Below are 17303 nucleotides of genomic sequence, written 5' to 3' on the forward strand. Positions count from 1 at the left end.
ATTAAAAATTGTAATGACTCGCGTTTGTTAATTACATTGGAACGAAAAAGCAACCGCGAGAGACGTAGAGAGACAGAGAGAGGGGGAGAAAGTGGCGTCGAAACTGAGAACACCAACGCTGGTTACAGAAAGTCAACGTAAACGTGTAAGCGTTACGACCGCGTAGCGTCACGTTGAACTATATATACATATATATACATACATATATATATATATGTGCGTGTGTGCTTGCGTGTGTGCTTGCGTGCGCGCGCGCGCGCGCGTGTGTGTGTGTGTCTATTTACATATATACGTATGTATATATATATAAATAAATAAATAAATATAAATAAATATATATATATGTAATTCGTTAATCGTTATAAATATATAAAAAAAAATATATATATATTTATATATATATATATATTTATAACGAACCGCGGAAATCATAATTCCGGAGGAGACGTAAAGGCTGTGCCGCGAATTACAGAGAAAGTCTCTCCAGCGTACTTGCACGCACACATTCTCACGTCGCGCACGTTCCCGTGTGCTCGATCGCGAAAGGTAAAAATCCACGCCCGATGAAAAGTGAAATTAACGAAATCGTCGTTGAGTCACTCTTTTTTCCTATGCGCCTCCATCGGTTCGTAACGTGACTCTTAACGAGTTCGTGTAACGTAGGCATAATCGGGTGCTTTTTCACTCGCGCAATCTTTGTCTGCAAGGGATCGATTGGAATTTCTAGATATTTTATTTTTGCATCGGAAATTGTATTATAGGCCCATTGCCTTTTCCAAAGTGGGCTACAATTTACTTTTTAAGGGGGTAGTCTTTTACTTTTTAGTAGATTATTAGCAAATTTCACAATAGTCTTCGCAATCAAAGTAATTGTCGTAAACTTTTTAAATTTGGAATGCCTATTGGGAAATTAAAGATGCGTCTACACCTTTAGTATACCTATCGCGAATGCCATAAACTACTAGAAATCCGCAGTCTGTAATTATTAAAAAAAAAATGCATACATCCAGATAGGCATTCGTCTCCCTCCAAAGTACAGTCAGGCAATTTTTCCTATCCAGTGCGATTTGTCTCCGCGAGAAAAATGAGGGCAAACGAGGATGTAACGCGGCTCGCCCTCGAATGTATTTTCGCGGGCTGAAAAATAGGGGCCCGGAGGCTCGTGAAAAACGAGCGCGCGATTTTTCCAGATAGCCGGTTAAAAGGTGGCGCGATCACAGGGACGATTATCGAGCATTGTTGGGTCCAGGTTGCGATAGAACGAGCCGAGTGGGTAATGCTGTACTGTTTGCGCCGGCCCTGCGGGGTCTCTGACCGCCCGTCCGCGCCTCTCAACTCGACTTGCTTGCTTGTCCATGCTCTGTGCGGCCTACCTACGGCTTATGGCTAAAGTCACGTCTCTCTCCTCGCGTCTCCGTCGGCCTTTCTTGGACGAATTTCGCGAAAAGCGCTTGCTCCTCTCTCGCTCGACAAAAGGGGAGAAGACGAGACACGTAGCGCGACCCGTTCCGCGGACTCGCCTCTTTTCGACCTTCTTCTTTACCCTGCCCTCCCGATCCATCGCGGTCTCTCACGTTTGCGTTTTCGCTGACGTCGCTTATGCTTCTCGACGTCCTCGATCGGTTTGCGAGAGCTTCTCAACCCTTTCGATGGCTGCTGGCGTCGCGCACCGTCCGATCCGTTGGGATACGTGTTTTCCTTTGCGGCGAAATAGCCACTTTGGAGTCTAAGGAGTTCAAAAAATGGGAAAACGCGAAAGGGGCGTGTTTATTTCTTAGCGGACATTAGGGTGCTTTATATTCTTCATACTTTGAACGTCGGACTCTAAGCTCTGGAAGTATAGAAATTTGTATTTTTGGGACCAAGGTGACAAACGTTCACAGAAAATTAGTTTAGGGTGTTTGAAGTGTTTCATTCGAATGCGGCAATTGGTTGTTGAAAGTTCTGAATAGTAAAATTCAACCGTGAATCGGTCTTGTTTCTTTCGATGTAATAAAACGTAATAATCTTAATGAAATGTTTGCGAGTCTATTGTAAAGTGCCAAATGAGCATTCCAAATTTTAGATTAGACGCTTTCACTGTCCGGTTTCGATATCGTTTCGTCGTCCGACCCTTTAAAAAAGCTACCTCGAAAGTTGGTGAACGGTTTACACCCGGAAGCTTCGATTAACATCGAGTATGGTTGGAATAGTTCTCAGTCAAATTGTGAAACTTTGCTCGAAAGCATCGCCATTTCAACAATTCTAGACACTTTCTTACGCGCCAAGTTTCTCTGTAATGGTGGAACTCGTATAACTTAGTAATTTCTTTTCCTCTCTGCTCCTGCTAACTACAATCAATCTCCATTATTACCATTTCAACGCGACAAGATAGCGTTCTTAGGAAGGCCTCGCGCAACCGCAAACCTTATCTATACATAGATGACATGGCACAGGGTGTTCCAAAAATGTTGGAGTTCCTTGAAAGGGGTGGTTCCGGGAGTGATTTGTAACAACTTTTTCCTTGACGAAAATGTTGTCCGAGACTTCGTTAAGCAGATATTAACAGACTGGTCGGGGTTTCCTGTTAATATCTCCTTAATGAAGCCTCGGACGGCATTTTCGCCAAGGAAAAAGTTGTTTCAAACACCCTCCTTTCAGGGAACACCAACATTTTTGGGACATTCTGTATAGAATCCCCAGGGGTTGTAGCTATGCTATAATACGGGGCTAGCGATCCCGAGGTACCCGAGCTATACGGAAAAAGGGATAGGGAGATAGATATTCTATAAAGAGAATAAAAAGTATGTAAACAAATACAAAGTAATGTAAAGCAAAAATTTAACGAATTCAAAGAACGGTAAAAAGACACACCTAAACCACGGGATAGTGTGTGTGGCGTGTTCTAATGTTTGTGGTGTTATTGTTTAAACCTATAAATCCTGTTCAATTGATAAACAAACATTATATGGAAAATGTTAGATTGAACGAGTTATTATATTAGGTCTATCGGAAACTTCTGTCCGTTCCGGGTGCAACAAGTTTCAATAAGTACGCGCATATTCATTAAGAATGTTATACAAACTGCAATCGCGCTGACAAAATGTCGCAAATAATGATAAAAATTATATTATTATTATTCTTAAAACGGACAGAACTTTCCGGTAGACCTAATATAAAGCCTTAGTTTTTAGATAATTTCGCTTCGGAATAAACGGACCAGGAAACGTTGTTTCGTTCCCGGCGAGTACCCGCGACGACGGATCAGTTTCGAAAAACGAACGGCGACGTTAACAAAGCGCGGCGCGGCAAACGGCATTTTAGAAAGCACGAAAACGAGCGCATCCGTCGACGAACGGATACACCGTCGGCTCGTTTCGCGGCGTTCCTTTCCCAGCGAGTGATTTTAATGCTTCCCCAGCCGATAGTTCGTCGAGGATTAATACTCCGGCATTTTTTCGCCAGCCGTTGCGCAATAACGTTGCACGTCCTTTCGCCCGTGCATGCTTTCTAGACAGAGTTGCACGAGTTTTCGAGACGACCGAGCATCGACGGAAGCCATCGTTCTCCCGCGAAATTCCTCGAATCTTGATAAGACCCGGTTTAAACGGCAGGGTTTCGAGCCATTACGCCTCGAAGACGGCGCTAGAGGTAGGAACCGTTCGTGTTACGCAACAGATCTGTTCTATTGAATTCCCCGAGTTCCCGTTTTGTCATAGATTCGTATCTCACGCAATTGAAAATACAACCGATCCCCTTTTTACATGGTAGATACGATTCGAGGTACATGGTGTGAGAAAAAAAAAATATGAATAAAAAGGAGGCTTGTGGGACAACGAAGGATTTCGCGAGTTACAGAAGACGGTGTACAAACGGGACGTGTTGTAAAAGAAAGCTTTTATGAAAAGCCTAGGTGCGAGCCTTTTAGACCAAGGAATTTCTTAAATCTTCACTTCTGTGCACGGATGCGATCTATGAGGTTCGTTAGAAGAGAATGTTTCTCGGAGCACTGATAGCTTCGCCTGACATCGTTGAAATATTTTGATTCCATCTCTCCGAGTCTCCGTAGAATTTTCATAAATACCTTTCAAAGTCGGTGAACAATGACTCATTTTTGTCGTTGTTTCCATTTGTTTGGAGGAACGTTCGAAATCGTATCGCGAAACGAACTGACGCAACGAACGTTTGCGAGTTACGCGTTCCTCTCTCGATGGCACCGGGTCTTTCCTTCGCCTGCTCCTCGCTTCGTAAACAATCCCCGCGTATACATCAGGTACACACGCGTGCACGATCATCGATTATCGGAACTCGGCCGAGCATATCGCCGACCATTCTACTTGCCCGATAACTCGCATCACCTACTACTGGCCCGACCTGCGACCACAGGCTCGCTTCGTCGAGCGTGGGCGGCCGCCGTGGGCGCAATTTTTCGACGACTATGGCTGAACGATTAGGCGGCAACAACGGGGTCGAAAAAACGCCCGTGTAATTGGGCCATTTGGCCAGCGGTGAAACGGTTCTTCTACCGCTCAACCTTCGAACTTCCGCGGCCTCTCAACGACTCCTTTGGAATCCCCTGGGCGACGTTTGGGATTTTTCGGGGGACGGGACTATTGGATGTATCGATGTTAAATTTTATAGGACTGTTTAGTTAGATTTCGCAAAGATACGGACATTTTTTCAAACCGGTTCTTCTGTCGCTCATTTTAGAATCCAAGACTGGGCTACGTTTGGGATTTTTTGGGGGGGAGGAGGCTGTTAGACGTATCGATATACAATTTTAGAATTCTGTTTAGTTAGACTTTATAATGGAATAGATAGAAAAAGACCTACTGCTACATTATTATTCCGCATAGATCTACCTCTTGATTGATCTATAAGATATAGAAGAATTGAAAATTTATTAAACTTAAGCATCTTGTCGGCAATTTTTCTAAATCGTCTCGAAACGAGTTCAACTCTACGAGTCACTTCCTTTAAAAGTGCTCTAACTTTGTCAGCATCATGAATCCGTTGATATCGCTTTGCCAGACCTATTCCAGGGGTTTCTCGCTTTTAGAAAGTATAAGAGGAATTCGTATCTTTTGAACCTCCAAAGTGAGGAGCCGTTTCCACCGAGCAGGCTCCTTAAAGTTCGCGGTTCCGTCTCGTGGATATTTGCGGTGGTGGATACGCGTAAATATAGAGAAGCGCGAGCGAATAAAAGTAAACGGATACCGTCGTTAAACGGGAATATAGGGTAGCAGCGTCAACGACGTGCATGAATTTTTGATGTCGGCATGAGTGCTGCACGCTGCAGGAATTACAAGCGACACGCCGCGGCGCGTGAATCTTTAACGCGTCGTGCACGGTTCGCAGTACCGAACAACCGGAGGACAAGCAGGAAACAAGCGGAATATCAAACCTTTATTTGGGTTCCTCTTCGGTACGGGAAATCGAACTGTCGATCGTTAGTTTAGAGTTAGAAGTTTTGGAGTTGGAACGCGTATCGAGCCGGTATAATAAAATAAACTTGGAGAATTTGGATGAAAATCAGTTTGTGTTCTTGTCCGAAGATACAAGATAACATCGAGTTATCGTTCATTCCTCGCGTTGGTAAAGATCGCAAATATATATATGAATTATATAAGGAGTATGGTATTTTATTATCGCGATTAATTTACGCTGACTAGTAAAGAAATAAATCAAAATAACTGTGTATATTAATGTGAGAAGCAATGGAAACCAAACGCATGAATACACTGCGGATATTTATGCAAATAAGGAAAGCGAAAATGTGGGAAAATGTGCGAGAACGTGCATGGATGGACAAATATGTATATAAAATACAGAAAGTGAGACATACTTTCGTTTAAATCTCTCAATTCTTTATTCGAATCTGCAAACATCCGCAGTTTACACGTGAATGTGAAGAACATACAACCAATAAACATAGAAACATGATAACACGTTGCAACATCTCGCAGATGCGAAGCTCCTCCGATAGTTTGTTTGGCATGTTACGGACAAGAAAGACAAATCAAAGTTTCGCCGAGTAATTGTTCGGTCGATCGAACTCCGCGAATAAATCGACGATTCGGATTTCCGTGTTGCCGCGTAAAGTTCTGTTCGTCTCTGTTGCGCGGGTCGTTGGCACAGAGAAAGGCGAAGATTTCACGAACACCCGGTATTTTGCGGTGTAACGCGCGCACATACACCGCGGTGTGCAGGCTATGTGCACGCGAACGAACGCACACCACGACGACGCCAGTGAACCGAGCATTATAGCGCCCTGCAAGAAACGTCGGCCTGGTGCATTGACCGCGGTTGACCACACGTCATCGAATGAATGACGTCACGGGGTTCGCTGCATGAAAGCTACGTCACGGTCGGTTGCATCCTTGGAGATGCATCCTCGAAAATGCATCCTTTTCTTGGCTCGGAAAGCCTTCTACCGAGGAATCGAACCGCGTTAAACACCGACTAACCATTCCACTTTCTTAGTAAATACCATCGGGACATAGTTTGCTCGTGAAAACGTAAAACAGCTCGTGTATCAACCAACTGAATATTTTTTAAATAATTGAAACGGTTGGAATCTCGTCGGAGGATCACTATGATTCGGTTCTAGGTTCGTTAGATTGGAATGTGGGTGGTGTGGACAAGCATTGTTAGTAGCAAGTTCAAAAGGCAATCGTTGCTTGGTTGAACCGCTGGATCGGCGAGTTCGGATCGGTAAGGGCCGAATGTCTCTGGGGAATCGAACTACGATAGATGGTGGTTCTAGAGTTATATTTGTATAAGAATTCGCGATCTAATTATTACTTGGATTGGTGTGCCGATTTAGGGTTTAGGAGTCTGCAGATTGTATACTGAAAAATTGCGTCGCGAGCATGCCACGGTAAACGAGCATCGATACACCTGGCCCGTATTTAGTTATTTTATTTTCTATTTGACGTCTTTGTCGCACAAAGCCTGCGCCATTATGTACGTAAGGTAAACATTCAGCAAAGAAAACAAAGCGCGCAAAGTGCCAGTGGCGTACCTAGGAGGACGCAAAAGAGCTGTTGCGATCCTCCCTGTTACAAGTTATTTGTTTTTTTTTAACGACCTTTTAACCGACGTGGACACCTTTTCTCAAGCTCAAACATTCGAAATTATTAGGGTGAACCAAAAGTTGGTGCGCTTTCTACGTTGTTTCAGTCTGCGCAATATTTGAAGTCATTAAAATTTTTGCAAATGTTATATATCATTTTGTAATCTTTGGGAAACCTTGCTCACTATCTGAAGCAAGAGTTTAAACCTACTGAAGCACCAAAGAAAATATTATATTCAGTAGCTTGAAACTCTTGCTTCTGTGACGTAAAAGTACTCGAATCTCAAAATTTTCCACGATTTTACTAAATCAATAAATTAACGTAGCTAACGGTTAAATTTAAAAGAGCTTCCCAAAGATTACAAAATGATATATAACACATACAAAACACTTGCACATAAAGCAATTTTAATGACTTTAAAAAATTGCACAAACTGAAACAACGTAAAGACGCACGTACTTTTGGTTCATCTTAATAGAAACTAACGAACGAGGACGTAGATTGAACATCTACGTACGGCGCATAGATACTTGTATTACTTCCGTATTATTGTTCTAAGGATCTATCTCTTACATTACGTAATTCCTTTTTTCTTCCCTTGTATAAAATGCGATCGAAATAATAACAGAGAAGCAAGATCGGATAATAAAAATTCCTAGATGCAGTCGGCCAGGCATACTTGTTAGATTCTACTGTTAGCTCGGCAGTTTTAACGTTAATTTCCAGTTCTGCCAAACTCGCTAAATTTCTAGGCGCGCCGCTGCAGAGAGGCGCACCCGACGCGCCGGTTTTAAGCGTAACCTGAAATTCGCTCATTATCGCGCGTCAACCGAGCGCGGTGCGCGATTTTTCAATCGCTAAACAGAACGGTCGAAACGGATGACTTATCGCGCGTGCCCACGGATAGGAACGATGCTGGCTAAGTAATTCTTTTCCGAGCGCGTGTAACCTCCAATTCATCACGGTCGACCGCGGGCTATACGGTGCGCGCATGAATAGTTAACGAACGGGCGTAGGAGGACCCCAAGATTTTCCTCCGACGACTATGCGCCGCGATGTACCTGCGAGTATAATAGCCTCGGTTATACATAGAGCCAAGCGCACGGCTATACCTTTCTGAAGCGCATGCAAGCGCGGGCGAGTTCGTTCCCTCGAACGAGTAAATCAAGTCGCTGGTCCGCGAAGCGCCTGAATGCCTTGAGCTCTCCGTAAGACTGGCCAAGAATGGTTCGACATTTTTACCAACCACCTCGATCCATTCTTGCAACGCGCGGCCACTCGATTCATCGCGATATTACCGGTGGCATACCTCGACAGGAAAAGTGTCCTCCTCGATCCTCGCCACCCTAAACAAGTTTTATTTATTTTACGGGACCAGCCACGGTATCACGTTTCGTTCTCGATTTATCGATCGTGACCAGGGCTTCGTGCAACAGTACGGACAACTGTTTTGGAACAGCAGAACGTATTTTTAATTGACGAGGATCGTTATTTTTCGGTGCCAAGAGAATCTATAACGATACCGTTTGGGCTCTCAGATTTGAGCCGTGGTCAAAAAGTGGAAAAATGGTCAAATGGAAACTCGAAATAGTTGTTGAGGTTGTGATAAGCTATTGACTTTATTTCGCTGTTCAGAAAGTAATTCCATTTTGGTTCCTAAAAAAAAAGAAATACACTTCCCATTAAAGTTAAAGATATTTTATCGAATTATATCGGGTTGATTCGTGAATAACTTTCGCTGCAGATATACAGGCTGGGGCAATAACTATTAGCAACTCGGATATCTTCGAAACTATAAATTTCACAAAAATATTTACTGAAATATAAATGCACAGTAACGTGGGCTAAAGGTCTCATTACAAGTTCTCAACCATTATCTCGCTGTTACTCGCGACGAAGGATCGTTCGATCGACTTAGCCACCTTAAAAATATTTCTGTGAAACTTACAGTTTCGAAGACATCTGAGGCGCTAATAGTTATTGCCCCACCCTGTATACCAGTTTCTAGATTGTCTGCTACATGGGAATCAAGATAAGACATACTGTCATTTTCAATTCTTTATTTGTCTCGGTAAAAATATGAATTCGCGTAAACATCCTAAGTCTGATACAGTGCCGGGCGTAATTGTAATCATAATTACGATTACGATTGTAATCAAATGTTTCCGAGTTGTGATGAAAAATTGTGATTACAATCGCAAGTTTTTCTCCGATTACGATCGTATTTTCAGGCGTTTTCAGACGTAGAAGTTTTGTACCTAAAAATCGACTTCAGATTCGCGTTCCCCGCCCAACAAATTTAGAAAACCATGCTTTCGTCAAAATTAAAATTAAAAGTTTTTCGGTTAAAATAAGTCATGCCATAGGGTGAGAATACGAAATTACTTTTCAAGCATCCCAATGTAATTCATTTCTATAAAAAGAACCAAAGACCTTATCTCTCTGCGACCTAGTATAGCCCCACTATCCGCGGTACGATGTTGTAAATAACAACTCTTGTGCCGAATAACCGCATAGTTTGTTTAATAATAATAATGGTAACGCGAGAGTCGTAAAAATTCTAATGCATTTTCGAGGGGCCCTCGAGCATTACGGGTTCGAAGCGTCGCTCGAGTGCTCGTGACGATACGGGGGACCATTTAAGCGACTGCATCGACCAGTATGCAAGGAGTCAGCGGAGCTACGAGAAAGTATCTGGCAACTTTCTCCGGTGGGTTTAGTTTGCACCACGGGTCACCAGGCACGGACATTAAGAGCGAACAAACGCGAGCCTCTCTTGTCTGCAAGAGAGTCTGTCTCGCGTTCGACAGAGGCCCTTCATCGCGACGATACGCTACTAAAAGTTTTCTTTTCCAACGATTCTGGAAAAAAATGTAATTTTCTGGCTCTCAGAAATTAATTAAAATAATTTTTTCTATCTTTCGCCAAGATCTTCGTTTCTCAGTTTGGTTGGTTCAGACGGTCCTGTTTAGACGAATTGTAATTAATTGCACGTGACAGTTTACTTTGTTCAGTTGAATCTGGTTGAGTAGGGTCTTGAAAAAGAACAAGATCTAGGAGAAGTGTTTGTTTCACTTATGGAGGCTCAAAAGGAAAGACTTACATAGAGAGATTAAGAAACAATGTACTGATGCTATATACAGAAGTCTTAATTTTATTAATCTATTTCTAATGAACGAAAAAAATCAGTCTCAATTGACGAGGTTTGGTAGTCTCTCACATGCAGCGAGTGTTGAAGACGTCAGCCATGTCATTCATTGGATCCACAAATGCGAAACAAAAAGCTGCGTAACAATCGTTTGTTTTCGCCTAACAAGTACCTAAGATTAAAGAGCAAGCAACATTGAAAGTCTCGCTACAGTTGACTACTCTTCGCTTACGCAACGAGAATCAAACTGAGGCACTTATCAGCTATCGGTGCAAAAAGTGCTCGACCGTTGATGCGTAGTCACGCATGGGATTCCCAATGTTATGTTACGCCATGAAATTCAAAGATATCGCCAAACGCGTCCTGTTTTCTAAACGTTCAGGAAAAACTCGATCGAGTGTACGATTACTCGAGCGCGTAATATTTTGAGCTGCCGATTTTTAATTTATATTCTTTTCTATAATGACCAGAAACCTTATCGATAGACGCGCCTCTATTATCGGAAAACGAGCCACGCAGCTGGCTCGGCTAAATATGAATTGGAACGGAATTGGCTTTCGTGAAAGCACAAAGGCGCAGCACGCGTGTATTTCAAGGACCCCGGTTACAAGCCATTGAACAGGTAGTGCCAGTGCCAAGAACGAGATTTTGAAAGTCGTTATCGACGCTTCGCGATCGAGTTAGATAATGGCTTCCGAATGCCAAACGATACGAGAATCGCTCTTCTTCCGCTAAAGTGAAACCAACTTGGAGTTAACGGGGTACGCGCGGTTACACTCAAAATTCGACATTTCTTTTTCAAGATTTACATAAATATTTTAATCGAAACCAAGTTGTAATGTTACAGTACAAGTATCGAACTTTATATATAAATTCTTTGGTTAGGATATATTAGGAGGACCGAAAAGTAATTTTATCAACATTTATTTATTAAAGAAATCTTAAATACTAATCTACAAAATAATTGCCATCATTCTCTAACAATTTTTGCCAGTGTGAAGATAGTCGTTCGATTCCCTTTTCAAAAAAGGCCCTCGATTTTTCATTGAAAAACTTTTCCAAGTCGAAGACATTTCGATTACTTTTCGGTACTTGTAATATTTAAAGATGGCCAAGATACTGCAAATCTCCAGTTTATGGATGTCAACATCTGCTGAGTGTACAAAGGAATTTGTTGAAAACCTCTTCGTCTTGAGAACCATGAACAAAATTCTTAGACTTTACTCGTGACAACTGCGTGTACCCCGTGAAACGAATTTACATGGTTCGAACCTCGATACGTTTATCAATCAAGCCCAACCTGGGCACAATTAATTTAACGGGAAACGCGCAGGGGAGTTGCTCGAGACTGGCGTTGTTGTAAATACAACAGAAGACCCATAAATACTGCGAACGATTAGGGTTTCAACGCGCGCAGAAGCTGTTTCCCTTCGTCGTCGATAGCTTACCAACGTTCGATCTTAACGCGACGACGCTTGAAATTCGATTCTAACCGGTTCCCTGGGACGATCGTCACGTGGACGAATCGATCCCTCTAAGGTCGCGTACGTGCACGGCGAAGATCGTTACGTGGAAGGTTGAGTAACGCGTTTCGTATACTAAAGTTCCTTCTCGTCACTCTCATTATCGGGCGTGTTGCGCTCGAGGTATTAGGCAATCGGTATAGAGGCCGACGTTAACATTGGCCCAAATTTTGGCCAGTGGCCCCGCGTCTGCCACCGACGCGATAGTCAACCTTCTTTCTTGAGCTTACGATCTCCAAACCGCCGAAACGTGGACAACGATCAGCCCTCTACACGTTGAGGTAGGAATCTATTTAGTTTGTTGGAACGATGAAACGAACATGCTTCAGAGATCTCGCATTAATTCTGGCATTAGGATTTTATCGACACTCTGTGTGGATCCTATTATATTTTACCCTTCAGGAAAGAAGGTATGGAATCGAATCCACTGTGTGCTACTGGGTCGCTGAAAATCCAGGAATGTTAGTCGGATATTACCTTCAAAGTCAAGGAAGAAGGGATCTTGTTTCCCTTCTTACTTTGACTTCAAAAGCTATGGTATTATACAAAGAATAATCTCAAAGATCTAGAGATTTCTTGAAAGCCTAGATCAGAAGTTTACTTACTAGAATTTCGGTACCCTTTATCGGTTCGCGAATTGTCATCGAAGAGTCACGGACACTCAGAACAAAAATCGTTAACGTCTCGACTTTATCCCATACCGCCTAAAATAAGCGTTTATTATCATTCATATCCAACACGACGTAAATACACGACAAATACGAAGCTGAGAAAATTACGATTATAGCAGATGCCTGGCGTACTTAAAATATCAGTGGCGAATCGACGACTTTTATTCATTCTTCTTTCATCGACTCCTTCGGGCTTGAATAATTTTGCGATATATAATATGTACGTAGACTGTGAATGTTTATAGAAATTTATATTTTTATATACACAGATGAGCAGGAACTTAAATTAAAGTACGTTTTATCTTTTAAATGTAGTAACCTCTATTTTATTTTTAATATTGTACATATTAATGCATTTGTAGCACACTTGTCATAAATGCATAAGTATTCACAGTCTAGTATTCGCGCGTGTGCTTCCTGTGTGCAGGTACCAAGTACTAGTAAATCGCATTCCACTTTTATCGATAATTATACGGATCTACAAAGATCAAAGACTTTGAGAAACCACAGCATTGAGATTCAGGTGCCTGTCACACCCTGCAATTATTATGATTTCTCGCGCGCATTCGACCCCAAGATGTCACCAAGACCAGGTGAAAAGCGAGAGTAGCAAACGTCGGGGTTGTCCGCGAAAGCGCGCGTCTCCGCTCGTCTTCGGGAAGCCGTACGCGTAGCACGTTCTGGCGTCAGAACCGGGGAGTGAGAACGAGAGAAGATTTTTTTTAACCTCGTTAAATTGACTACGTTCTCGCAAGCACTTATATCTGGTTCGCTAATGGGGCAACGTCCCACGCGCGAGAGCACAGCCGAGAAAGAGGAGCGGAAGTGGGGACGCGGACGCTTTGAGGTGCATTTATTTATATGTTAGAATCCATTACTTTTTTCCCCGATGCAACCGGCTGTTTCGCGCCCATCGAGTTCGTTGTACGCCGGAACGAATCGACGATGGCTGTCGCGAACAGATTATGGCGTCGAAAGTATCGAATTTATCCCCGTCGAACGACGACCCAGAGATGGGCAAAATTTTTACTTAGAAGGAATCTTCTTACGAAGAGTACGGGATTATCAGTTAGATTAAAGATTTTAAATAAGCTCCAAACACTGCACGATTCTTGTTTAGTTTTCTTTAAAGAGCTACTCGTTATGGCTTGACGATTTCACCATTTCCTAATTTGTTTAAGTATCGAACAAATGTTTGGTTTTTTGATTCAGATATACACCGTGGCCACGAAACTATCGGCCGAATACTAGCGCTTCTTTTTATTCAGTGCTCTGTTGGGTACGCTGTCGAATAGAGTAACGCAATGTTATTGACATTTTGAGACTGGTTTTCGTTTGCCTAAATATCCAATAAAACACGATGAAAGTTTAAAAACAATTCACCGTACAGTTTCTTTACGAATGGTCTCTGAATATACCTACCTTTTGAATCTGGTTACAGTGTCATAATCCCTTAAACAGACAGCAAGGTAAAAGAACCTTTGACTCTCGATCTTTATTTCCTTCTTGGAATTTCTGATTCAATTTGCATTATCATCTCGCGGTTACGTCACACGCGCGAGAGTGACTCTTCGCGATGTAACACCGGGGCCGAACTGTTGGCGTTTCAAAAATAGTCGAGATGGAGAAGGTTTTTGTTTGAGGATGATGGCTTAATCTTCGAGTTCGCGATCTCAGGGTCGTTCGTTCCCAGTGGACGATTACACGCAAGGTTCCAGCGTCTCTTTCCACCATGGACTCCACCTTTCCCTCTTCCTTTCAGTCGCCAAGTTCAACTCTCCGTCTCTCTCACGTTTCGTCGTTCCCTCCCGCGAGAAATCAACGTGGGCCCCGAAGAGGCCCCCGAATATTTATGTCACGGCAAAGTTGCCGAGCCGGGCCTTGACTGTGTGCCGCGGGCTGACTCTGCTCTCACGCTCCAATGGTAGAAATTTTTACTTTAAAAGATCAGGCGTGACGGTTCCCCTCTCCTAATAATCCAGGACAAACTTCTTTTCTTTTTTAATTTTTTTGGCTAAGGATTGCGGACTTTGGCGATTGTGTCGTAAACTTTTCTATTTAATTTAATTTCAATCTCGGGGACCATCTTATTACTTAGATTATAGCAAATTAATTAGAATTTGTCCAGAAGTCATAATTTGGAGCATAGAGGATCAAAAGTATCACGAGAAAGTTCCGTGCGATTACAACACCACTAGAACATATTCTAGGAATATTACGGATTGAAATGGACGTTACAACTATCTATTTTGATCCATATTTATGTAGAACAGAACTGTAACCCAGACGCTATAATCGCCTCCGTGGAATGGCTAAATTTATTTCAGTTTAGAGATCCGATCGAACCATTGTAATTGGACGCTGTTTCCCTTTTATCTGTTGAAATAATTCCTGCGAGCGGTACGCGTCATGCGAAAAAACACGCGCGCCAATTAGTAGGCTCTTTTTTTCTGCGCCGGAGCGTTGGGATATTTCTAACGAGAGACGCGGGGAGCGTGAATCAGCCCGGAAGCGTCGGACGTTTTCGTCCTCGGCGGGAAACCGCGGAAAACGCGCGAAAGTCGCGTCGAGGACGGTTACACAGCACCAGAAGCCGGTTGGAAGAAAAGACTTGCACTTTCGTTAGAAAGTCTCCGGGAATCGACTCCGCCATCCGTGGCAGCCCGTCTAGAACCTAACCGGTGAACGTGGATTAACGCTGCCTGTCTGACCAAACACGGAGTACCACTACTCACTTTACCCTTAGCCCTACAAACACGTTCGATCCCGTGCTTGCGTTTTTCGCGATCACTTCGGGGACAACCACGTTATTCAACGAAACGTTCGTTTCTTTTCTCGTTTTCTCAACGCAAATCCAGTCTCGCGCCATCTTCCTGAATATTCGCCCAATCAGTCAAAGAATTTATTATAGGTTCTTCTTGTATCATAGGCAGTAATCGTTGCATTTTATTCATACGCTAGATATTTACTTCCAATGATTAAGCGAAACCATTCCGATCGGTATCGAAATCGAGCGAATCATTTACCCCACGTTCCATTTCAAAAGCACGATAATTCCGTTTAAATACGCGTAGCAACATTTGTACATAATATAACAGCAGCGATAACGAAAACGGTCGTTACGTTGAAAAATTCATCGCACCGTTTCCAATGCTAATTGCTGTAAACAGTGCAGCGTAACGATAGAAGCGACGGACAATCAACGTTTTTGCGTATCATATCGGCGCGAACGGTCATTAATGGTCTCTTAATCAATCACTCGGTGTCGCATCGTGTTTACAGCGATAACGAAAACGATCGCGTCCTTTGAATCGCGTTTCCGTCAGATATAAATTCGCGATTTCACGGAAACGAGGAATTCACGCCGATTTCGCGTGCGAACGAGCTCTCGATTGAAAAGAAAGCAGCGTGTTTCCGTGTTGCGTGCGCGAGAAATTTTTCGCCTGGTTCGGCGAATCATGTTCGCGAGCTGGTCGGAATGGCAACGCAATTTATCTTTGGTTCGTTATCCGAAGTTCTGTACGCCGTCGTTGAGGGAATTGTTCGCGGTCGGTGCGCGAATCCGTTCGATTTCGAAGCGATAACTTTCGATAAAGCGTCGCTGCGCGTTTCGCTCGGCCCGAACACCGCGACGTGTAAATAGTAATTCGAATGCCAACGCGTTCTGAAAACGGTTACGGAACAGACGTCGTTGGAAGAAGACATTGTCCCTTATTGCATTCAGTCGCACGGTGGTTACATTCTTGTACACCCTCGCGTCCATGAAGACATATATTCCCCCTTACATATGTGCAATAGACACAGCGCTAGAGTGCCCCTTGAATATAGAACAAATTACATACAGACGGTATATTCTCTCAACTACGGCTCGGCTAAAGTTCTCGCGTATGTACGCATTGGATGTATGTACATTCGCGGCACGGATGTACCCGCGTTTACAGTCCACCGTGCTATGCCGGAGCTTCGTAATCCCCATGGAATATTCTCTTTTAATTTTGCTAATCGGCAACGGACTTTCTTCAAAAGAATTTGAATCAACAGCACGGCTGCCAAAGTGGCAAAACACGGGCTGAATAGAATTTCTCCGCAAAAAAGGATACGTTACATTCTTGTTACCGTTAAACCACAGATGTTTCACAAAACGTCGAATGACGTTCTTTGCACGAGCCTTCGTTATTCCAGAAAATTAGTTTCGGAGATAGGAACTTGTACTTGTACACGTTTCGGGTTAGGCCTTCCTCGGTGTATAAAATAATAATAAAAGTTGCTGTACACGCGCTACATACAGCTAAGTACGTATGATTCAAAACAGGAGTCGGAAGGCATATCTTTTCTTTCAATTTCATTTAATTTTGTTTCCCTTGGGTATTGTAATTGCTATAACTACAATTATTATTGGTAGCCCGCGAAATAGTTGGTCGAAATGCTTCCGCGCGCGATGAGAATACGGACGTTACACGAGATCTCGAAGCGGTCTAGAGCTAGGATCGTGTGTGCAGGATCGCGCGGGCGCACACGCGAGAAGCAGAGCGACAATCGCGCGGTAGTGGGCCGCGATCGGCGTGTGTACGTGCGTGCATGCGCTAGCTCTTTAAGAGAGTGTGCGACTCGGTGGCCGTGGCTATGGCCTTACGAACCCCCACCTCCCGGCCGCTCCGAATCCACACGGCGTGTGTACCCCCCGTACTCTATGTACATAGATCGCTTTAGTCGAACGGAGACGCAAGATGGCAAAGTGAGAGTAGGACGGACAGAGAGAGCGTGAAAGACGCAGCACTCGAGCGCGAAAGAGAAAGAAGCTCGAACGCGGAGAGGGATGGCGGGCGGGCGGGCGGGGGGTGGGGTGGGGGGAGGGGGAGGGGGTTGGGGGGAGGAGGGAGAGTGTCGCGAGCGTGTCTAACCTAGG

General features: G+C 43.5%; 2 protein-coding genes across 2 annotated transcripts in view; one reads left to right on the forward strand and one right to left on the reverse strand.

Moving 5' to 3' along the window:
• Positions 1–17086, reverse strand: part of LOC128881652 (14 kDa phosphohistidine phosphatase-like) — a 124883-nt gene extending 107797 nt beyond the window's left edge. Inside the window, exon 1 of the mRNA XM_054132933.1 lies at positions 17077–17086. The gene's annotated coding sequence lies outside the window, so the exon portion shown is untranslated. The remainder of the gene's footprint in view (positions 1–17076) is intronic.
• LOC128881643 (ecdysone-induced protein 74EF) overlaps positions 1–17303 on the forward strand; it is a 208507-nt gene that overhangs the window by 2024 nt on the left and 189180 nt on the right. The gene's annotated exons all lie outside the window — the stretch shown is intronic.

This window comes from Hylaeus volcanicus, chromosome 8, assembly GCF_026283585.1.
Source record: "Hylaeus volcanicus isolate JK05 chromosome 8, UHH_iyHylVolc1.0_haploid, whole genome shotgun sequence".
Lineage (NCBI taxonomy): Eukaryota > Metazoa > Arthropoda > Insecta > Hymenoptera > Colletidae > Hylaeus > Hylaeus volcanicus.